This window comes from Hippopotamus amphibius, chromosome 2 (assembly GCF_030028045.1).
Source record: "Hippopotamus amphibius kiboko isolate mHipAmp2 chromosome 2, mHipAmp2.hap2, whole genome shotgun sequence".
Lineage (NCBI taxonomy): Eukaryota > Metazoa > Chordata > Mammalia > Artiodactyla > Hippopotamidae > Hippopotamus > Hippopotamus amphibius.
The window spans coordinates 38,534,619-38,558,792 of record NC_080187.1 but is presented as its reverse complement, the minus strand read 5'-3'; the positions used below and the strand labels follow the sequence as shown (position 1 = coordinate 38,558,792).

General features: G+C 36.3%; 1 protein-coding gene across 4 annotated transcripts in view; it reads left to right on the top strand.

Moving 5' to 3' along the window:
- The window catches only part of UNC13B (unc-13 homolog B), a 228,275-nt gene that overhangs the window by 1,031 nt on the left and 203,070 nt on the right, over positions 1-24,174 (top strand). The window lies entirely within an intron of this gene.

Here is a 24,174-nt window from a genome sequence, read left to right as displayed (position 1 = left end):
GACGCTTGACCCACCTAAGAAGATATTTTAAGGCAAGAGCTTTGGGGTTTAAGATGAGCCAAGGTGCATGGACTAAGCTCCATGAGGGTAGACACTGTTTCTAATGGTTTTTGTATTCCAGGTGCCTGCCATAGTAGAAGCTCAATGCTGGTTTTGAATGAATGCAGGGACTGTGGTTTTAGAGATTATCTGATCAGAAGAAGTAGGGTTTGGATTACCCATTGAATTTGATCTTGGGAAATTCAAGTTACAGTCTATCATATCTGTGTTGAACAAGGTGGGATAAGGTGGCTTGGTTGTGAGAGAATTTATCCACAAGAACCTTTTTCTGGCACCTTTTACTGGATAGAGTTCATATTTCTTTTGGCTATATGGATTACAAGTATTGTTGTCTGTGATCTCTGTTAAGTGTTCCCCCCAGCTTCTGGCAAACAGAACTGCTTTCCTCTGTTCTCTTCCACTGTTTTGTTAAATCTGCATTAACCCAAAATGGATTTGGCTCTTTCCAGGGATTATGAGACACGCAGAAATTTTCTTCTTTCATGGTTGATTTTTCATTAATGAGAATTTTGCTCTGCTTTTAGTAAGACATTTTCTCTCAGCAGCTGGAAATCTATTTATTCCTTTAGATCCCTGCTGTTGAGTAGCAGGATTTGGGAGAGGTTGGGCTTTGCAGTGTCTCTTGGACATTTTAAATCTCTACAGCCACACTGTATTACAGAACTAGCCCTTATGAAAGATTCTTCAGGCAGGAGCACTATTGAACCAGAAATTCCTATTTAATTGAATTTAAACTTCAGAGAAGGAGCTGCTGCTGTTTTCATTTGTTCTAATATCAGGCAGCTTTCATTTTCTAGAAATTCTGTTTAGCTAATTAACCTCTTTCTCTTTAATGTTACATTAGTCAGATTTCTCCTTTTGAACCTGGAGGACTGGAGATCAGAAGGTCATTGTCTTTCCAATGTAGATTCTGAAGATTATTAATTATGGAAACAAGTGGCTACTTTGTATAGAAGTAGTCATTAAATGGCAAGGTATTCATCCTGGGGAAACATAGAAATGGATCAAAATAAATCTTTTTAAAGTGACATTCCTTGTATTATATTTTGGCAGTTAGGAATGTTGTTCATATTCTGAAAGAAACCTATGTAATGTATTGTATAACAACTCAATTTCATTTCATCTTGGAGTAGAATTGAATTAGAAACTTTTTCTATGTAGTCAAAGATATACTGTGTTCTTGGATTGGAAGAATCAGTATTGTTAAAATGACTGTCCTACCCAAGGCAATCTACAGATTCAGTGCAATCCCTGCCAAATTACCAATGACAGTTTTCACAGAACTAGAAAAAAAATCTTAAAATTTTTATGGAGACACAAAAAACCCCAAATAGCCAAAACAATTTTGAGAAAAAACGGAGCTGGAGGAATCATGCTCCCTGACTTCAGACTATACTACAAAGCTAGAGTAATCAAAACAGTATGGTACTGGCACAAAGACATATATAGATCAATGGAACAGAATAGAAAGCCCAGAAATAAGCCCACACACCTATGGTTAATTAATCTACAACAAAGGCAAAAATATACAAGGGAGAAAAGATACTCTGTTTGATATATGGTGCTGGGAAAACTGGACAGTTAGATGTAAAAGAATGAAATTAGAACATTCTCTAACACCATGCAGAAAAAAAATTCAAAAGGGATTAAAGCCCTAAATGTAAGACCGGATACTATAAAACTCCTAGAGGAAAACATAGGCAGAACACTCTTTGACGTCAATCGCAGCAATATTTTTTTCTAGAGTACTGGAAATAAAAAATAAATGGGACCTAATTAAGCTTAAAAGCTTTTGCACAGCAAAGGAAACCATAAACAAAACGAAAAGATGACCTATGGACTGGGAGAAAATATTTGCAAATCATGTGACTGGCAAGGCCTTAATTTACAAAACATACAAACAGCTTGTACAACTCAATAACCAAAAAACCAAACAATCCAATCAAAAAATGTGCAGAAGACCTAAATAGATATTTCTCCAAAGAAGACAGGTGGCCAATAGGCACATGAAAAGATGCTCAATATCACTAATTATCAGAGAAATACAAATCAAAACTGCAATGAGGTATCACTTCCCAGTGGTCAGAATGGCCATCATTAAAAAGTCCACAAACAATAAATGCTGGAGAAGGTGTGGAGAAAAGGAAACTCTCCTACATTGTTGGTGGAAATGTAAATTGGTGCAGCCACTATGGAAAACGGTATGGAGGTTCCTTAAAAAACTAAAAATAGAGTTACCATATAATCCTGCAGTCCTGCTCCTAGGTGCATATCTGGAGAAAACTCTAGTTCGAAAAGATATATGCACCCCAGTGTTCATAGCAGCACTATTTATTTACAGTCAAGACATGGAAGCAACCTAAATGCCTATCGACAGATGAATGGATAAAGAAGGTGTGATATATATATATATATGTATATAATGGAATATTACTCAGCCATTAAAAAATGAAATAATGTCACGTGCAGCAACATGGATGGACCTAGAGATTATCATATTAAGTGAAGTAAGACAGAGAAAGACAAATATCATATGATATCACTTATTTGTGGAATCTAAAAAAATGATACAATTGCTTACAAAACAAATAGACTCATAGACATAGAAAACACACTTATGGTTACCAAAGTGGGTGGGGGGGAGAGATAAATTAGGAGTTTGGGATTAACATATACGCACTACTATATATAAAATAAATAAACAACAAGGACCTGTTGTATAGCATAGGGAAGAACTATACTCAATATCTTATAATAACCTATAATGGAAAAGAATCTGAAAAAGAATACATATGTATATTATAACTGAATCACTTTACTGTAGACATATTTATTTATTTTTGGCAGAGTTGGGTCTTAGTTGCGACACGCGGGATCTTCAGTTCCACCACCAAGACCGAACCCAGACCCCCTGCATTGGGAGCTCGGAGTCTTACCCACTGGACCACCAGGGAAGTCCCTGTACACCTGTAACTGACACAACATTGTAAATTAACTATACCTCAATTTAGATAAAAAATTTCAAGTGGTATTTAACCTGATGTAGAGTTTGGTAAACTGGTATTGATTTAATTATCCCCAAATATCTCAATAAAGAAGTTAATTTCTTGGTCTAACCCTTTAATCATGCCTTATTCCCTGCAGGTTAAGAGCTCTCAATAGTCTGACTCCATCCCTTCTTTTGGCCCTATGTTCTTGCCTATATAAATATTTTTTTAAAGATTCATTTATTATTTTATTTATTGATATTTTGGCTGCATTGGGTCTTTGTTGCAGTGCGCGGTCTTCTCAGTGTGGTGGCTTCTCTTGCTGTGGAGCACGGGATGTAGCCTCAGGGGCTTGAGTAGTTGTTGCACACGGGCTCAGAAGTTATGGCTCGCAGGCTCTGGAGCTCAGGCTCAGTAGTTGTGGTGCACAGGCTTAGTTGCTCTGCGGCATGTGGGATCTTCTCGGACCAGGGATCAAACCCACGTTCCCTGCATTGGCAGGCGGATTCTTAACTACTGCGCCACCAGGGAAGTCCCTTGCCTATCCTTATTAGCACTAACTTTGTTCATTCCCGCCTTGGCAGTGTCATACATTTGTACACTCTGAACTAGTCTTTTCGTGTTTTCTGCTTATCAAAAAGTATTCTTCCTTTCCCAGCTTTCAGTCTACTTTTGTTGAAAACATCCTCAGGGACTTCCCTGGTGGTCCAGTGGTTAAGAATCCGCCTTCCAATGCAGGATGCAGTTTCAATCCCTGGTCGGGGAAGTAAGATCCCAGATGCCACTGGGCAACTAAGCCTGTGTGCTACAACTACTGAGCCTGCATGCTCTGGAGCCCACACGCGATAACTAGAGAGCCCGTGTGCTGCAACTACTGAGCCCACACACCACAACTAGAGAGAAGCCTGCTCACCACAAAGAGCCCACGTGCTGCAATAAAAGATCCCACATACCTCAACAAAGATCCCGTATGCTGCAACTAAGACCTGACGGAGCCAAATAAATAAATAAATAAATATTAAAAGAAAAAAAAAAAAAAAGTCCTCAGTTCCTCAGTCCACAATGATCTTTCTCCTTTATACTCTTTAAACTCTTAAACTCCTTAAAACATAAATTATGGTCTGAACAGTGCCACTAATTTGGCAATGAATTGTATACTGCCTAGCTATTAGTCTGGTACCACGCTCATGGTGAACCAGACAAAGGAGATAAAAACACTGGTCGGATCAGTTGTGGAATTTTGTGTTTAGTTCAGGGTATTTGATTCTAAGAGGCACACTGAGAAACTAGAATTTCCTCAGAGGAGAATAATTAGAATAACGGTGTAGAAACCATTTGAGGAATTCAGAGGTTTAGTTCTTGAGAAGATTTAAGAGGGGGAGGATCATAATAGTAAATGAAAATTGTCCAAACTGTCGCTCAAGGGGACAGAACTAGGACAAGTTGACCAGTGATCGAAAATGATAGGAAATTAGATTTTAGCTTAATGTAAGGAAAACTTTAACAGAGTTGTTGTTAACAAATGGAATGGACTGCTTATGAGGATTTTTTGACATAGGATACTTTAAGCAGAGATTGAATGAGTGGTAAAAGGAATTTCGACGTTGAGTGGGAAGTTAGACTAGAATTTTAAAAAACACCTTTTCATAGAATTCACTTAGTCTTTCTTCAAATATTTGGCACAGCTTTCCTCACAATACTGATATCTTTTTGTTTCCATAGGAGCTAGTACCACATAAGCAACTCTAGTAAACTAAATTGAGGATTTTCTTTAACGTTTGATGTCTTGGTATACATGACTATTTTCTCCAAACAGATAAGCATTTTGAGAATTGAGTCTTTCTGCATTTCTTTGTAATTGCCACAGTGTTTATAACTGAGCTCTGGATTTCTCTCCCTAATTTGAACCAGAAGTGACTACACTTGACTTGTTAAAAAATCAAAACTAAAAAATAGTCTTGGGGGTATAAAAAGCAATATATGCTAACATATTGTTAATCATAGAAAATTGAGAAAAATGCAGAAAAGGCTAAAAGGAAAATAAAAATCATCATGGTCCTACCACCCACTCAACACCATTGTTAAGTTTTTTGTTCATTGCTTTCATTGTTTTGTTTTTATTATAGAGATAATATATATGCATGATAAGAAATTCAAACAATTTAGGATGTAAAGTGAAAGGAAAAAGTTCTCCTGTCTCCATTCCCTATTCTTATTCCCAGAGGTAACTACTGTTTACTCTTTCTTGCCCATCATAGAAATTTTCATTAGTTATGAGTATATAGATGCTACAGTTGGAGGTATACAATATTACTCAACTTTTTAAAAAGCTTAATGATATATTTTCCTATCAGCTTATGTGAGTTTAAATCATTCCTTTTAATGGCTATGGATTACTATTCCATTACACAAGCAAATATAATTTAACCAGTTTCATATTGATGAACAACCAGAATTTTTTTTGCTATTATAAATTTTGCCTTTATAAACAATTTATAATTTTGCTACTATAAACAATGCTATAATGAACATCCCTGTAGATGGTTTTATTATGTTTGGAGATTGCCAATCAGCTTTCCACCTGGTCTTTCTGTGTGATTTACTCATTGCTATTTTCTTGGTAATAATTACACTCACCTGGACCCATTAGCAAACCAAGTGCTTCAGCATCTCTCATATCAGTAATCCTCTATTAGAAGCAGGTCCTTCACCAGTAGGTAATATTTTATGCTTAACAAAAATACCAAAGACCTCAGCTCTTTTAAATTTAACCTGTAATTTCCATGTAATTTTCTTGTTTATCGTCTTTGTATTATTTAAAAATTATTTTCTATATTGAACATTTATTACTTGTGTTTTTAAAACAGAACAAAACAATGTCACTAGTGATAAGAACTATACCAAATCGATGTATGTTGCGACTTGCCCTTAGAAAAGCTTATCATAATTTATCATCACATATCAGCCATCTAACTAACTGAATAGGTACTACTGGGAAACTCTTAGAAGGTGAACTCTGATGGTCACTCAGGACACCTATTGATTGTGGGTTAATTCTAGCCTGGGGAGACTCCACAGATATATTTTGATTTACTCTCACTCTGGAAAGTAGGAGTAGTAACGATTTTAGAGTTTTTAGGTATAAAAACAGGTTGGTCAAATGCTTTCTTCTCATCTTATTTCCCCAACATTATCATCTGCCTCAGCTAACTCCTTGCTGCTAGGTTTTCATCACATCATGGTTCAAGTAGTCCCTGCCCTTACAAGCAGAGTTGCTTCTGGGTTCCTTTTGCTTAGCTATGGCATTGGGAAGTTGATTGTGCCTTGTCTGAGCCAGACAGCAGCAAAAGAGGAAAGGACCAATTTCCTCTCTCAGTGATAGTTGTTGTCATAAATTGTGTTCTTCCTTATAAGCAGTACATTCTGTAATTTTTTTATTTCTAGAGGTGGGGTTTCTGGAAGTTGCAGTCTAGGCCAACAAGCTGAGCATTTATCCTATTTTTACCAGTGCTAGGTATTTCAGACTTTGCTATGTAGGTTTGTTTAAAATTTTGGCTGTGTATCATTAGTAAATATTTGTTGAGTACCTTTTCTGTGCTTGTTTATGATACATATCAATGTAGTAGATAAGAGCCCAAGCAATCTACATAGGTCTTAAAATATCTCCTTTCTTAGATAAACTCAGAATCCATTAGGACTATTAGGTCTGACTTGGGATAAGCAGAATAAGTTAAGTTCCTGCTAGAGTGGGGAAATACTGCACTATTTTTTTTAACCTTTAAAGCAAAAGTTTGGGAGGTGTTTTATACATATCTTATAGTGGACTGTCTTTAATAAAGTTTAGAGAAGATTTGATATTTGTATATTAAAAATTTTTTATTGACTTATAATGTATATTAAAGTGCACAAATCTTAAGTGTACGGCTAACTGAATTATCACAAAGCCCTGAACTTAGTGGCATTATGTACTTTTAAAAAGGAATATCATTTTTCTAAAGAGACAAGTTACATATTTTTATTTTTGCAACTTTTCTGTCTGAAATTATTTCTAGATAAAAAATTAAAAAAAAATTACTGACTGAGAAAATACATGTGAAAATGGAGCTCAATGAAAAAAGAACAAGGGGGTGAGGAGAATGGTCAAACGGTATGTAACTGTATGGGGGGAAAGCCTGAAAAGATAGATATCAAAATGTTAACAGTGAGAGGCTCCTAATGGCCAATTTGCATATCAGTAAGGGTAGCAACCACAGGGATTGAAGCACATCAGCTGCGCTTAAACCCATGACTTCATAATACTGAAAACAACAGCAACTAATTGGTCACTGTTGGAGGATACTAAGGGACCAAATTTTTTGATGAGATTTGAACTGTCACAGAAGAGCAGTGAGCTCCATTTTCCTAGGGCTATTGATAAATAACTTATTTCCTTCTGTATAGAATACTTAGGTGTAGCTGCTCCTGATGAGGAAAGGTAGATAACCAGCTTTGCATTTCCTGCTTTGTTGTGATCCTTTCTGTGATTACCGAGAAATGGAATAAAAGTGTAGGCATGTGGTAGAATTTTGTGTTGAGCTTCATAAAGGAAATGGTTTCATTCTTCTATTTGTTTTCTTCAGTAAAAATGAACTGGTAATTCTCAGGTGTAATCTCCAAAAGCAACTATCCACTGAACATTTGAGGGAGGCCCATGCCATCAAAGGAAAAAGAGTCATCAGGGCTTCTTTTTTTCATGCTAGTGGACCCTATAGTGATAAAATATGTGGTAAAAAGATGACAGGAGAAAGTTTGTGCTAGGGTGTATGTATACAAACTGTTTTCTCCTAAATAATTTTATAAAATAGGGAAAAATCAATTCTTAATTATTAGGAAGTACAGATTTCCAAAAATAAAAATCTTTTTTTTTCTTCTATTACTTCTTCCATTTCTGTGCATTTAGTTCTTAGTACTTATTTGGGACTGGAGAACGAATAGGCCTGTGGATTGTGTTAGGATATTAATTTTCTCTTGCAACTGTTTGCTTTATTAATTTCCACATTGTTTTACTATGAGTGATATTGAGAAGAGGCTAGAGGGCCGTAAATGAGGAAGATCTGCCTAGCAACTAAGGAGGGGCTGGGCAGTGGGAAGGTAATTGCTTTTACATGTGATTCAGTGTGGGATAAAGATGATTCAAAGGGCTAGCTCACTTGTGTTTCTGTCTACTATGTTAGTTATGAGCCAAATTTGTAGAGCCTTCATCTGCAAATGGGTACAGGAAATCTACTTGTCAAGGAGGAGGTGGTGAATGATACAGATATAAACCTCTGTCCACCTTATTTCAGCCATCCACACCCATGATTACATCATAGAGCATATCACTCCTTGGAATGCTATTATAATTTTAAACTTCATCGTACTATCTGACTATATTCTCCAGTCTTTCTAGCTTTTACTCTTACTATGCTTTATATGCTTTACTAGTGTGATAAAGGGTAGATGTTAAAAGTTTTGGTTTTAGGCAGACCTGAGTTGGTGAATATATCAGCTCCACCACTTTTAACTTTTATATCCTTACATGTTACTTAACCTCATTGAACCTTAATTTCTACATCTTTAAAATTTATACATCCATTCAAAGTATTCAAAGTATTTATGAAGCTCCTATTAAAGGTAGATACACAAATAAAAAATATGATTTCAGATAATGATAAGTACTGTGAAGATAAGAAAGTAGGATAAAGGGATTGAGAGTGATCCAAGTGGGAGAGCTATTTGAAGTAGGATTTTCAAGGAAGGCCTTATTGAGGAGGTAACATTTGAGCTGAAACCTGAATGATGAGAAGGAACTATCAGTCAGAGACCTGAGGTAAGTTTTTCAGGCAAAGTGAATTGGAAACAAATATTTTGAGGGGAAGGAGAAGAGGAAGGGGTTATTGGAAGAGTGGTATATAGAAAAGGTAGTCAGAGACTAAATCACATAAGGTCCTGTAGTCCATACCAAAGAGTTCTGATGTTATTCTAAACAGCTTTGGAGGGCATTGAGTGGTTCTAAGCAAGAGTGATGCTTTGATTTATCTTTTGCAAATGTCTAGTTTGTGGTGAATGGACTGGGGTGGGAAGCCATGGCTAGCAGGGGGTCCACTTGGAGTGTCCAGGTGAGGGATGCATAAAGGCTTGCACTAAGGTAGTAGTACTAGAGATGATGAAAAATAGCTATAGCAAACTATTGCTGAGATAATTGTGAAAATGATTGGCACTATCCTAGGCGTTGAGTGAGCACTTATTTCAATATAAAAATATTGTTAATGATCTTCATCCAGCTCTGTGACATCTGTTTATCTAAGTTAGGAAGTCATCCTAGACTTCTTAATTGAGGAAGAAAATACATAGAGAGGAAGGAAAGTTGTTAGGTTCAGTTGCGCTCATAGTGTCTATAAGTTACCTATAAAATATGTTGAGTTTGGAAGTATTAATCTTGTTACAGATGACCCTTGAAAATGGTACCTGAAAATGTAAATCTATAGCTTAGTAGAGAAGCCTGTGTTAAAGAGAGAAATTTTGGGAGTTGTAGGTATTTGGTAGTAAAGCCGTTAGCCTGAGTAAAATTGTGTATAGAGGATAAAAGAGGAGAAAAATGAGCTAATGCTGTACCTAAGGGAAGAGGCAGAAGAACTGACCGGTGTGGTCAGAAGTGTAGGAAAATGGATGTGCTCTGTCGGTGTCTGAAGCCTAGACTAGAGGGAGTTTCAAGAGGGAATGATCAGATGATAGAGATGAATAATACTGGTTGAGGATAAAGAAAAACAAGGTCATTGGATTTGAAAATTAGAGAAGTTTCATTAGAGTAGTGTGAGAGTAAGCATCATATTAAAGTGGTTGAAGAGTATTTGGGAAATGAAGTGGAATCAGCAAGTGTAGGCTACTCATTCAGAAGTTTTGCAATGAAGAGAAGGGTTGAGGGACTTCCCTGGTGGTCCAGTGGTTAAGACTCCACACTTCCAGTGCTTCCACTGTGGGGGGGCCTGTGTTCGATCTTTGGTTGGGGAACCAAGATCCTACATGCCTAGGGGTGTGGCTGAAAAAAAGAAAAAGAGAAGTGTTGAGAGTGGTCTTAAGAAAAAGGAAATTTGAATGTTTAGAGCGCAAAGGGAAGGGATCTGTAAGAAGGAGAATGTCAAGATGAGTTGGGAGTAGGGAGAGAAAACAGCTGATTTCTCTGTAAAGTGGAATGCAAGAATTAGCTGAAAGTGAGGTGATTTAGAAAGTGGGATGATTTAGTAAGCTTGAGGAGAGTGCTAAAGGATTCACTCATTCATTCTTTCAACGGCTATCGTGCCAGGTATTTGCGGGCAGAACTGTGATTTTAAAAAATTCCTTGCCTTCTTGGAAGTTATATAGACTAGTGAGGGAGCTAGACATTAAGCAAATAAGAATCATACAAATTAATATAAAACTACAACTAGGAAAAAATACAACCATGATTTGTGCTATGAAGGAGAGTGTGTTGTTATGAGACATGTGATAGGGAAAGTTACTTACTCAAGTCAGAGAAGGATTACCTAATGAAGTGAAGATTGAACTGAGATCTGGAAGAAGAGGAGGCCTTAGTGAGATGAGGGAAGAAGAAGAATATTCTAGGCAGAAGAAATAGTATGTGCAAAATCCTTGTGGTGAGGAGGAGGAGCTGAAAGAAGGCAAATATAGCTGGTACGCACAGAGGAAGGGAAAACATGGGTCAGGACAAGGGAGATAGTTAGGGCCCAGCTATAGCACCTTGTAGGCCACGTTAGGGTAGAAGGTTAGTGGGAATGACACTGAGGGGGAGGGGCAGAAAGATAAAAGTTTATGAACTGAAAGCATAGGGTTTGTAATTGGATTTGAATTTGATTTTTTTTTTCTACCACAGAAAACTTTTGGCAAACATCTTAACTATTAAGCCACAATTTAAAAATGAACTGTAACTGGCTGTTCAGTGTACCTAGGAGTAGAAAATTAAACCCTAAATGAGATCATGTGTGTGAAATTCCTTTGTAAGCTATAGTAACTTTTACTCTTGGATAGTCCCTTTTTCTCTCTTTATAGAGGCTTAAATATTCTCAAACTTATAAACAAAGAGGATGTGATCACTTCCATAAACATTTTTTGAGCACTTAGCTACGGGTGACGCCTTGAACTAGTCACCCTGGGTATGTAAAAATGAGTAAGAAATGGGCCTTGCCCTTAAGAAACTGAGAGCCAAGATGGGGAAACAGCCATATGTACAACTAAAGACGTTGCAAGATATGTTGGTAATTTCTAAAACAGAGGTACAAAATAAAATGGGTGCAGAGATGGGGTGTTTGATTCCAACTGAGAGACAGGAAAGGCCTTAGCTGGGAGAGGAAGAGAAAGGAGGTAAAGGAGGAGTCAGGTTTTTCTTTTCTTTTTTTTAAGCTGCAGAAACATTTTTAATATTTGAACTTGTAGTATGTAACAATATCTGTAGAATATTTTATTTATTTGTTTAGTGAAGTATAGATGATTTACAGTGTTCCAGGTGCAGGTTTTTCTTTAAGGTGTCATTAATTGGGATAGGAAACAAAGAATAACAGCTTCTGGGGAGTTGATAATTTTGGTTTTGGACCTGTTAAATTTGAGATGCTACCAATCTGTCCATGTGTCACAGGTGGAAACGTGACTTGGGAGATAAGAGTTAGAGATGTAGATTTGGTCCATTTTTTGTGGATCTTTTGGGTGGAGGAAATGGTGGCAGGGTAAACATTTACTCAGCATCATCATTATAATATGTGAGGGTGAGTTGAAAATTATCTGCACTTTGGCTGTAGAATTTACAGAAGTTTTTACATAACCAGTGTGTGGATAATTTTTGACTCACCCTCGTATTTTGCATAATGTAATATTATAATATATTTCATCAACTATAAGATGCCAGAGATTATAAGAAGCATCATTTTATGTACCATTAAGAAAAAACTACTACTGATTGAGCTATGACACATCATTGATTGTAAGGCGCATTTTAATTTCAGAGTTATTAAAATTTGAGAAAATGTCCCACCATCTTAGAATCAGTGAAATACTGAAGCTAACATTTCATGAGCCCTTACTCTTTGCCAAGCTCCCTACTAATAAGCAGGTAAGGATTAAGAATTTAATTCTCATGATAACCATGTTAGTTTATTATTCTTATTTTATAGATGAGGGCACTGGGCCCACAGAAATTAGTGCTTTTATGTACTGTAGAGCTGAATTTAGATTTTTCTCCCTACCTATAAACTATAAAATACAAAATTAATATATAGGATAGTGCTTTGGAACAAGAAAAAAGTCTTATTTTATAAATAATGTTTAGGGGAAGATGGCTTTGTGCAATGTTGGCTGTGAAGCAGTCTCACTATAGCAGTGGTTTCTGTTTGCTTAGGATGTATTCAGGGGCAACATTATAGCAGGTGTTTTATAGCCTGGAGAGTTCATTATGGTTTTAGCTTAATAATGTTCACTACTTAAATTCCTTTTTCCCCCTTGGGAGGTAATGTGGTATAATGGAAAATCCAGGATTTTGGATTCAAGAGAACCATTTTGAGTCTCACTAGATAATGACTAAAATTTTATCTAGAGGTCTCTTCACTCAATCTTTTGTCAAATGGGAAAGATAATATACCTGTGCCGGTCTCAGTTGGAATGAGGGTCAAATTGACAGTAAATATAAAAGTACTCTGCTGTTTAAAAAAAAAAAAACAGACAATGCAGAGTGGTAGGTATATTTGTTTTGAAAAAGTTTAGAAGCTGGAAGCTATTCATAAAGCCTGACCTAAGATATAAATCATACCTGGGAATTAATCGGGCTCCTACTGAAATACAGCCACCTTTCATGTAAAATGAGAAAGATAATCATTATCTTGGGATATTATATACCAAGTCAACTTAAGAAATAAAATTGTAGACTTTCTTTCTTTAGATCTGGCAAAGTGCTGGTCTGCTGTTCTTAGGTAGTTGATGCTTGAAAAGTTTAACATCTACTAGTCTTGAATATATTTGATTAAGAGAACTATCATGTTGGTACATCCTTGCATTTAGTATATGTATTAGTTTTTGTTGTGGATCCAACGGGAGTTTTTTCAAGAGGCTAAAGTTCATAGTTTGTCCTGTGTTCTCTATGAAGTTAGCCTAGTATGCCTTACTGTTTTCAGTTGAAGCACAATACAGCATTAAAGAATACACATAAGGCATTATTGTGTACACTATATATATTATGTTGTTTACAAAGGTAAACAGATGTGGTCCATTCAACTAGTTTGCATTTTAACAGGGTAGACAGATATGGAGAATGTAACCGTTATATAGAATAGAAATATGATAAGTGACATTATAAAGGAGAACTAAAATGGAACAGATTTCATCTAGGGGATGGTAGGGGAGGCTTTGGTGACAATTATTTTTATTCATTATAAGAGCAATATATGCTCACTTTAATTTTTGGAAAATACATCAAGAGAAATATTAAAATTGTAGTTCCATTGGTCTCCTCTGTAGTGTGTGTATGTATGTATATATAAACTTTTTTCTTTTACATAAAATTGCATCATACTTTATACACAGTTTACCCTGATTTTTTTTTTCTAGTGCAATATTATTGTATAGAGTAGAACTTAACAAGGCCTCTCTGTGTTTACAGCTTTAATTTTTGGAAACTGGTAAGGATCTTGTAGATGTCTAGTAAGCTAAACCTCTAGTAAGCTAAGAGGTGCCAGTGTAATGATTCATTTGAAGTTGTGATAGCAGTTTATAAGCTATTTGAAAATGTATATGAAAAAACAAACAAAATAGACAAGGAAGGAAATGTATTAATTGCTGCATCAATAATGCCAATCTGCTTATAGTTAAGAGATCACTATAATGAAATCATAATAAATCACTGAAATGAAATGGTATTTGATATTTGAGGATTGATTGACAAACATGTCTTTGTGGTGTCAGTGGCTGTTGCTTTGGTTGGAATGATCCAGCCATTTCTAGCAGAACTCCAATCTAAAGTCACTTACAGCCTCTGTTCTCCTTTCAGGGTGTTAACTGGTTTCTTGCTATGATCTATAAATGCTATTTCTATAATGTCCAGAAAACTTGCTCTCTACCTTTCTTAAGATCCAGGTCTGTACTTTTTGTTGCAACTGGAGAAGGGAGTTATTAAAAACTATACCACACACTCATATTAATGACTTGAATTCTAGTTTGTAGCTAGTTTGAGATATCTTAAATAGGACCACAGAGTCTTTCACATAATAAGTAATGCTCAATGAACATTTGATTTGATTTAATGTATATGTATCAGCAGTATATGAACAAATAGTAACCTGCGGGCTTCCCCATGGGATATTTAATGGATTTTAATAAAGACCAAGAAGTAGTTATGATATATGTGCAAGAGAAGAGAGTTTACTATAATAGTTTTAGGTATTGAAGTTAAAACATTAAGCTGAATGAATCAAATAATGTTCTGATTTTTCTTTACATTTTACTGTAGCCTGAATGAGCTGCCTAATGAAGGAATTAGATGGCTAGACTGACCTTGTGCTATCCGTGTATAACCAAGCTGGAATTATTCCTGATAAATAGTAACTATAGAAATTTGGTTGTGTATTATTGTTAACTCTAGTCCAACTGAGGTTTATTTATTTAGAAAATATTGAAAAATATGTATTTGAGCACTTGCACATGCTCAGTTATAACCTGGACTATATTTACTTTAGAATTAGTCATTGGCTTTGTTAGTTACAGTTTGATGTAAGTAAGTTGTTTGTCTTTTTGTTTGAGAAGGAGCTCATAGGTAGTAAATTTTTGATTCTTTGAGAAATTGTTATTTTTTCCCAAGGACAAGGTAGCATATTCATACTTCATCAGTATTTGTTATGATAAATAGCATAATAAAGTGGAAGATTAGCATTGATATTTGATTCAGGAATGTAATGCATGAATGAAATCCTATGGATATTAGTTTGCAACTTTTGTTTAATCACATCACCATATTTTTACAGAATTTATTTTTCTTTGCTTTGGTTCATGTGAGCATAAATTGAAGCATTAGCTGTTTCAGTGGTGTGACTTTAGTACTAATAGTATATTGCAGGGAGAAAGCTGTGGACTGCAAGAAGTGTGGCTTTTGCAAATGGGTTTGAATTCTAGATTTCCCTGTTTATTTAAATCTGAGACCTTGGGTAAGTTACTTAACCTCTCTGTTTTAGTGAATATGTAAAGTGGAAATTGTACACTCTACTGCAGTGTTTTTTACAGACTGTAGGCACAATTCGTTAGTCTTGAAATCATCTTAGTGAGTGACCAGCATCAGGGGAAAAGATATAGAATAGAATTGCAGCTATAAGGGCAAGTATTATTTTGTGAGACTTTTGTTTCTTAGTATAATATACATTAATACAAATGCATATAAGCAGATGGGAACTTTGTTGCAATGTAAGATATGTTTCTTACTATAGGCTGGTTTAAAAAAAAGTTTGAAAAACACTTTTCTATAATGTTAGGATTAAGTGCCTACCATAGCTCCTGTTTCATAGATAGGCATTGAAAGAAAGATGGTCTAGGAGAAGTCATAAGGGATATTTTGGCCTTGTTGGATTTTGTTGTATTTATACAGATTTGGTCTTTATTCTAAGATAAATTGAAAGCTGGTTTGTTACTTCAAATTATTATTGAATATGGAAAATTATTTCTAATTTAGAAAATTATTTGACTTGTAAGGTGTTTTGGAAAAGTATTGTTTTGGGAACTTACATGAAGTTGGTGGAAGTGAATGTTTATGTGACCACTTGGAGTGCAGTTTGGCAATACCTAGTAAAGTCAAGATACGTATGCTTTACAGCCTAGTGAATTCCAATCCACGTGTTTGTGTCAAAGGAGACTTGTAGGAGGATGTTCATTGTAGCATTATTTGAATGGCAAGAATTTGGAAAAAACCTAGAAGTCCCATGGTAGAAGTTTGGATAAATAAATTTTGGTATGTTCATCAAATAGAATGCTCAGCTAAACTAAGTTAAATGAATATACTTCATTTATCATTAATGATAAAACTCAAACCAAAAAGGGTAGAAAAGCAAGTTGCAGACAGATACAGTATGATGCCATATATTTAACACTTAGAAATGTCTAAATAGTACTATATATTGTTTATGGACATAAATATATGTAGTAAAAAAATTTTGGACTGGAATGACACATCACTTAAGGATAATGGATACTTCAAGGGAGGGAAGGAAGAAATGGGATTAAGTAGGTATTTTAATTGTCTGTAACATATTATTAAATCTTGAAAAAAAAGATCTGAAACAAATGTAGCAAAATGTTGAGATCTGGTCAGTCTAGCTATTAGGTACAGGGGTGGTCATAATTTTTTCTATATGTTTAAAATATTTAGATAACAACATACATTTCTTTACAAAGTTTAGTATACAGATTAAATACTCCATGGCATCTGTTAAAAATAGCACATTGTTTTGAGGTCTAGAGAACAATGAATTTTCTAAGAACTAGGGCTTAACCTACTTAGGTGATCTTCCAGGATTTCCAGTAAGATGAAAATTCAGTTCAGTGTAGACATAAGTTAAAAAAACATAAAGTAGAATTATGGATTGTCAGTTTCTATAATATGGAACCAGAGCTTCAACCCAGACATTTTTCTTTGTAAGTGTGAATCTGTCACTTTACTATGCATGTTATTTGCCCATTGTTCTTCTAGGATGAGTCACAGCATTTGCCATTACCCTTGAGAGGCTTCTGTGGTTTCTCAGATGGACTTTGTTATAATTCTGCATCAGTGTGTCTTAGCTGGCTCCTGCCCTTATTGTGTTACAGATGTCCTCTTTTGAATCATCATGAGCAATTTCTTGAGGATCCTGGTTAACCAGTTTTAGTACTTATTCAAAGATCTGTTGTGCCAAGCATCATAAGCCTGCATTCTAGATCCTTAGTACGTGCTAATCTAGTGCTATTTGATAGAACTTTCTGCAGTGATGAAAATGTTCCACATTGGTGCTCTTCAGTATGGTGGCAACTAGTCACATGTAGCTATTGAGCTTTTGCATGTGGCTAGTACAACCTAGGACTGAATCTTTAATTTTACTTGATTTTGATTAAATTTAAATAGTCACATGTAGCTGCAGGCTATCATATTGGACAGTGCAACTCTAGTCTTTTGAAAAGAATGCTAGGTTTGATTACTAGCACTGAATTTTCTGAGCCAGTTCTCCTGTGTATAAAAGGGGACTAATAATTCTTGCCCTAACCACCTCTGGGGATCCTACAGTGAAGTTAAAGAATATATGAGAGCCTGTTGCGAAAAGACTAAATAATATATGAGAACCTGTTGAGAAAAGACCAGTCACATGAGATGTTACGTACAGTTGACCCTTGAACAACACAGATTTGAACTGCTGGGACTCACTATATGTGGGTTTCTTTTCAGTAGTATTAAATACTATAGTTCTACATGATTCAGTTTTTAATTTTTTGGCTGAGCCGTGCAGCATACAGGATCTTAGTTCCCCCACCAGGGATCAAACCCGTGTCCCCTGCAGTGGAAGTGCGAGTCTTAACCACTGGACTACCAGGGCAGTCCCCACTGTTTGAATCCATGGATACCAAACTGCCTGGAGAGACTGTGCAGGCGGAACGACTGTGCACAGGAAGCGACCTCGACTGTGCAGAGGGTCAGGGCCACTAACTCTGGCGTTGTTCAAGGATTAGCTATACTAAGAGCCATAAAACTGCCCCTTATTTGACTGCAATTCCACTTCTAGGACTTTATCCTAGGAAAATACATTTTTTATACATTCCTGATTATCTGTAAGGATAGTTATCAAAGATTATTTACAATTGTATTAGTTTGCTAGGGTTGCTGTAACAAAGTACTGCAAACAAGGTGGCTTAAACAGCTGAAGTTTATCGTCTCACAGTTTTGGAGGCTTGAAGTTCAAGATCAAGGTGTCTGCAGGGTTGGTTCTTTTTAAGAATCTGTTACATGACAGATCATCCAAACAGAAAATAAATAAGGACACACAAGCTTTAAATGACACATTAGACCATCTTGACTTAATTGATATTTATAGGACATTCCATCCAAAAATGACAGAATACACTTTCTTCTCAAGTGCACATGGAACATTTTCCAGGATAGATCACATCTTGGGTCACAAATCAAGCCTTGGTAAATTCAAGAAAATTGAAATCATATCAGGCATCTTCTCTGACCACAACACCATGAGACTAGATATCAATTACAGGAAAAAAACTACAAAAAATACAAACACATGGAGGCTAAACAATACGATATTAAACAACCAAGGAATCACTAAAGAAATCAAAGAGGAAATCAAAACATATCTAGAAACAAATGACAATGAAAACACAACAACCCAAAACCTATGGAATGCAGCAAAAGCAGTTCTAAGAGGGAAGTTTATAGCAATACAGTCCTACCTTAAGAAACAAGAAAAATCTCGAATAAACAACCTAACCTTACACCTAAAACAATTGGAGAAAGAAGAACAAAGAAAACCCCAAAGTGAGCAGAAGGAAAGAAATCATAAAGATCAGATCAGAAATAAACGAAAAAGAAAAGAAGGAAACAATAGTAAAGATTAATGAAACTAAAAGCTGGTTCTTTGAGAAGATAAAATTGATAAACCGTTAGCCAGACTCATCAGGAAAAAAAGGGAGAAGACGCAGATCAACAGAATTAGAAATGAAAAAGGAGAAGGAACAACGGACACCACAGAAATACAAAAGGTCATGAGAGACTACTACAAGCAACTATATGCCAGTAAATTGAATAACCTGGAAGAAATGGATAAATTCTTAGAAAAACACAATCTTCCAAGACTGAACCAGGAAGAAATAGAAAATATGAACAGACCAATCACAAGCACTGAAATTGAGACTGTGATTAAAAATCTCCCAACAAACAAAAGCCCAGGGCCAGATGGCTTCACAGGCGAATTCTATCAAACATTTCAAGAAGAGCTATCACCTATCCTTCTCAAACTCTTCCAAAATATAGCAGAAGGAGGAACACTCCCAAACTCATTCTACAAGGCCACCATCACCCTGATACCAAAACCAGGCAAAGATGTCACAAAAAAAGAAAATTACAGAAAAAAAAAAAAAAGAAAATTACAGGCCAATATCACTGATGAACATAGATGCAAAAATCCTCAACAAAATACGAGCTTACAGAATCCAGCAGCACATTAAAAAGATCATACACCATGATCAAGTGAGGTTTATCCCTGGAATGCAAGGATTCTTCAAGATACGCAAATCAATCAATGTGATACATCATATCAACAAATTGAAGGGTAAAAACCATATGATAATCTCAACAGATGGGGTAAAAGCTTTTGACAAAATTCAACATCCATTTATGATAAAAGCTCTCCAGAAAATGGGCATAGAAGGAAATTACCTCAACATAATAAAAGCCATATATGAGAAACCAAAAGCCAACATCGTTCTAAATGGTGAAAAACTGAAACAATTCCCTCTAAGAACAGGAACAAGACAAGGGTGTCCACTATCACCATTATTATTCAACATAGTTTTGGAAGTTTCAGCCACAGCAATCAGAGAAGAAAAGGAAATAAAAGGAATCCAAATTGGAAAAGAAGAAGTAAAATTGTCACTCTTTGCAGATGACATGATATTATACCTAGAAAACCCGAAAGAGTCTACCAGAAAACTACTAGCACTAAGTGATGAATTTAGTAAAGTAGCAGGATACAAAATTAATGCGCAGAAATCTCTTGCATTCCTATACACTAACAATGAAAAAGCAGAAAGAGAAATTAAGGAAACTCTCCCATTTACCACTGCAACAAAAAGAATAAAATACCTAGGAATAAACCTGCCTAAGGAGGCAAAAGACCTGTATGCAGAAAACTATAAGACACTGGTGAAAGAAATCAAAGACGATACAAACGGATGGAGGGACATACCATGTTCTTGGATTGGAAGAATCAACATTGTGAAAAGGACTGTACTACCCAAAACAATTTACAGATTCAATGCAATCCCCATCAAATTACCAACGGCATTTTTCACAGAACTAGAGCAAGAAATCTTATGATTTGTATGTTAATGCAAAAGACCCCGAATAGCCAAAGCAATCTTGAGAAGGAAAGATGGAGTTGGTGGAATGAGGCTTCCTGACTTCAAACTATACTACAAGGCCATAGTGATCAAGACAGTAAGGTACTGGCACAAAAATAGAAAGGAAGATCAATGGAACAGAATAGAGAATGCAGAGGTAAACCCAAGCACACATGGGCAGCTTATCTTTGACAAAAGAGGCACGAGTATACAATGGAAAAAAGACAGGCTCTTCAATAAGTGGTGCTGGGAAAATTGGACAGCAACATGTAAAAGAATGAAGTTAAAACACTTCCTAACACCATACACAAAAATAAATTCAAAATGGATTAAAGACCTACATGTAAGGCCAGGCACTATAAAACTCCTCGAGGAAAACATAGGCAGAACACTCTATGACATACATCAAAGCAAGATCCTTTTTGACCCACCTCCTAGAATCATGGAAATAAAATCAAGAATAAACAAATAGGACCTAATGAACCTTAAAAGCTTTTGCACAGTGAAAGAAACCATAAACAAGACAAGAAGACAACCCTCAGAATGGGAGAAAATACTTCCCAACGAAGCAGCAGACAAAGGATTAATCTCCAAAATATACAAGCAGCTCATGCAGCTTAATACCAAAAAAGCAAATAACCCAATCCACAAATGGGCGGAAGACCTAAATAGACATTTCTCCAAAGAAGACATACAGATGGCCAACAAACACATGAAAAGATGCTCAACATCACTAATCATTAGAAACATGAAAGTCAAAGCCACAATGAGGTATCACCTCACACTGGTCAGAATGGCCATCATCAAAAAAATCTAGAAACAACAAATGTTGGAGAGGGTGTGGAGAAAAGGGAACTCTTCTGCACTGTTGGTGGGAATGTCAGTTGGTACAGCCACTATGGAAAACAGTTTGGAGGTTCCTTAAAAAACTAAAAATAGAGCTACCATATGATCCAGTAATCCCACTACTGGGCATATACCCAGAGAACACCATAATCCAAAAAGAAACATGTACCGTAATGTTTATTGCGGCACTATTTACAATAGCCAGGACATGGAAGCAACCTAAATGCCCATCAACAAATGAATGGATAAAGAAGATGTGGCACAAATATACAATGGAATATTACTCAGCTATAGAAAGGAATGAGATGGAGCTATATGTCATGAGGTGGATAGACCTATAGTCTGTCATACAGAGTGAAGTAAGCCAGAAAGAGAAAAACAAATACTGTATGCTAACTCATATATACGGAATCTAAAAAAAAAAAATGGTACTGATGAACCAGTGACAAGCCAAGAATAAGGATGCAGATGCAGAGAATGGACTGGAGGACATGGGGTTGAGGGGGCAGGGGGCAAAGGGGAAGCTGGGACCAAGTGAGAGAGTAGCATAGACATATATATACTACCAACTGTAAAATAGATAGCTAGTGGGAAGTTGCTGTATAACAAAGGGAGATCAACTCGATGATGGGTGATGCTTTAGAGGGCCAGGACAGGAAGGGTGGGGGGGAGTCACGGGAGGGATGGGATATGGGGATGTGTGTATAAATACAGCTGATTCACTTTGGTGTACCTCATAAGCTGGTGCAAGAGTGTCAAGCAATTATATTCCAATGAAGAGCTTAAAAAAAAAAAAGGAAATCTGTTACATGAATCTCTCCTAAGTTCTGCTGGCTTGCTGGCAATCTGTGGCATTCCTTGGCTTGTCACAGCATCTCTTCTTTTGTCTTCACATGGTGTTCTCCTTGTGTGCATGTCCCTGTGTTCAAATATCCCCTTTTTATAACAATGCCAGTCATAATAGATTAGGGTCCACTCTAATGACTTCATCTTAACTAATTATATCACCAGTGACCCTATTTCCAAATAACGTAGGTAACATTCTGAGTTACTAAGGGTGAGGACTTCAGCATGTGAATTTTAGGAAGACACAGTTCAACCCATAACAATAGTATTTGATGATTGAAAGGAAGTCAAATGTGCTGTAAGAGTAGAAAATAAATATTATTTATGTAGTTGTATTAGCTGGGTCTGCTACAACAAAATACTGGGTGGCTTAAACAACAGATATTTATTTTTTACAGTTATGAAGGCTGGGAAGTCCGAGATCAGGGTCCAGTGTGGTTGAGTTCTTGGTGAAGGTCCTCTTCTTGACTTGCAGACAGCTGTCTTTTCATTGTGTCCTCATATGGTGGAAAGAGAGCAAGCTAGCTTTCTGGTTTCTTCTTATAAGGACACTAATCTCATCATGAGGACCCCAACCTCATGACCTTATCCAAATCTACTTACCCTGAAAGGGCCCTCCCTCCAAATACTATCACATTAAGGGTTAGTGCTTCAGCATAAGAATTCTGAGGGATCACAAACATTCAATCTATAATAACAACTAATAAAAACCATGTTCAACTTGATGATGGGTGATGCCTTAGAGGGCCAGGAAAGGGAGGGTGGGAGGGAGTTGAGGGAGGGAGGGGATATGGGGATATATGTATAAATACAGCTGATTCACTTTGTGTACCTCAAAAGCTGGTACAAGAGTGTAAAGCAATTATATTCCAATAAAGAGCTTTAAAAAAAAACCACCCATGTTATAAATGAACACTTAACATGGAAAGATCTTTATAAAATATTTTTAATGGAAAAAACATATTGCAAAACAACTACGGCCATAGGGACTCTCTAAGGAGAAGACATTATCAGTGCTATCTTGAAAGAGTACAGAGAAGAGAGAATTACTATTTCCTAGTCTCATAATTTTGTAATTCCTTCAGTCTGCCTACTTAGAGAAACAGCACCAATCATCAAATTGCAGGGATGAGTTGGAGCTATGAAAATAAGAAATGAAAGCCAAGGAGCTCAGTTACAGTTTGGGAAACTGAGTTTAAGATAAGTTTAGGCAAACAACTGGACACTGAGTTGAGAATATCAGGTCTTATACTGGTTTTGATTTTTTTTGGATGTTAAGTACTGTAACTCTTCAGGGTCCTGGATGCAAATTAAATTGTTGATTTGATCTTAAAATTGGAGAATGTCATTCAGCTTTGATTAGAGTCAGACGGAATCTCAGGCTTCAACAGCATATTGTCTGGTGCAGCCATTCCTATACTACTTTGAGATTGAGACCCTTGAGGGCAGAGAGGTTATCTTTATCTCTGTGTTCCTCAGCACAGTGCCTGACAATAGGCCCTCAATAAATATTGAAGGAATGAACCTAAAATGTAAAAACCATCTGTGTACCAGAGACTGCTAATGCTCATCTGCTCTGCCTTGGCTCCAGAAACTAATTCTTAATCCTTCACATACTTTATTTTCCCAGATCTTTTTCACCATCTCTACCTCTACTACATTAGTGCAAGCCACTATCATCTCTTGTCTGGACCATTGCAATAGCTACCCAAGATACATATTTTCTTTCTTCCATCTGTGCTCCCCTTAGGTGCAGTCTCCAAACAGGAATCAGAGCTGTCATCTAAAAATGTAAATCAGATCATGTTACCTGTCTACCCCTATCTTCCAATGGCTTCCCAGTGTATATCTCTCACTTTTTAAGTCTATTACATTCCTAAATTAGGAGAGCTGACATTCTGATAATGAGAAATTCTTTTATACAGTTATTTCTACTCCCCTCTGCCAAACACACACACACACAGAAAACATCATTAGCAGCATGCAGAAAATCTTCAAAAGAGAGGGACAAATATATTTAAAAAAACCAGATGCAATTAAAACATCCATGTAAAGGTCAATATACCTTTGCAATCCTCTCATCTGATTCCTCAGGAAAGCTCTCTAGTGTACACACGTCACATAGTGGTGTCACCTGAGCCCTTCTCTAGTTCTGAGGGAAGAAATGAAAAGATTGCTAAAGTCCTTAAGCGTCTTCCACTCAAAATGGAGGAAGCTAACAAGGATACCTACTGGAAAGATATCTATACTCTCCAGACCAGGAGAATGGCAACCTACCATAGTGATTAAGAATGTAGATGGG